At 56.4% G+C, this 1,283-nt stretch overlaps 1 protein-coding gene across 1 annotated transcript in view; it reads right to left on the bottom strand.

Moving 5' to 3' along the window:
- The window catches only part of CD7 (CD7 molecule), a 4,259-nt gene that overhangs the window by 359 nt on the left and 2,617 nt on the right, over positions 1 to 1,283 (bottom strand). The window lies entirely within an intron of this gene.

Here is a 1,283-nt window from a genome sequence, read left to right as displayed (position 1 = left end):
TCCTCTGCAGGATGGACTTGGACCCTGGCCTGGGAGGGGGCAAGAGGGAGGGGAGGGGAGGCCCAGCCCCCAACCCAGGCTTGCCAGAAATAAAGCACTTCTCTTCTCCCCTTTCCGACTCCAGCATCTACTTCTCAACCAGCTGAGAGCCCAGGAGGGGCTGACGCCCTCCCCCAACATCTGCTCGGACTCTTGCAGCCTGTGTGATGCTGTGTGATGCCTTGAGGAGGGACGTGAGCGAGGGGGCGCTTCCCGTCCCTGCCCTGGATGGGCGGCAGACGGGGCAAATCAACCAGAGCCCTCACCCACCCCTGGGGCCCTCACCCAGGTGGGGATGGAGGAGGGGGGCTGGCGGCCGTGACCCGGGGGTCTTCACTAGGAGCTCTTCCCTGTGTGCTGTCATGTGGGGGGAGGCAATGGGACCTTGGAGACCTGCGCTCGCTCTCTGGGTGGGAAACAAGGCACCCCCAGCGTGGGTGCAAACTGCAATGCGTCCTCTGCGCCTCTGGGCTGAGAAAGAGCAGAGCATGCGCCCGCCATGCCCGACCTGTGCCCTCGAATCTCCCCAGAGCTGCAAAGACCACACCGATACGCTTGAGCCGGCAGAAGCTGGAAAAGCCTCGCTCTGGGAAAACACTACGCACATAAACACGTGACAAGCGTCCACAGACGCAGAGGGGAGAAAACTTACAGAACAAGGGTCAATGTGCTTCATTGATAAAGACCCTCATCAATCAATGGAAAGAAAACACATTCAGATAAAAATGTACAAAGAGCAAAAAAAGAGTGACGAACACAGGAAACCATTCAAATTGCTAGTTATCCACGAAGCATCAGTAGAAATGAAATAACCCTTCACCCCCTCTGTCTGCAAAGATTAAGATGTCATTAAGGTGTGATGTTCCTTTAACGCGGACAGGCCGCTTCCGGAATTGCATCTTTGGGAAGGGACCTCGGGGCACAGGGCCCTGTGGTGCTGGCCGGTGCTGCTTTCAGTACAAAAACTAACAACTGAGAAACGACCTAAATGTCCAAATAAGAGAATCGCTGTATTCACTGAGACGCACGCATGCAGCAAGCACTAAAATGGTGTTGGGGGGCGGGGAGCGCCTGGGGGGCTCAGTCAGTTGAGCGTCTGACTCTTGATTTTGGCTCAGGTCATGATCTCGTGGTTCATGGGATCGAGCCCTGCATTGGGCTCTGAGCTGACAGCTTGGAGCCTGCTTGGGACTCTCTCTGTCTCTCCTTGCCCCTCCCCAGCTCATTCTCTCTCTCTCTCTCTC

This window comes from Suricata suricatta, chromosome 17, assembly GCF_006229205.1.
Source record: "Suricata suricatta isolate VVHF042 chromosome 17, meerkat_22Aug2017_6uvM2_HiC, whole genome shotgun sequence".
NCBI lineage: Eukaryota > Metazoa > Chordata > Mammalia > Carnivora > Herpestidae > Suricata > Suricata suricatta.
The sequence above is the reverse complement of the archived record's forward strand: the minus strand, read 5'-3'. Positions and strand labels throughout refer to the sequence as shown.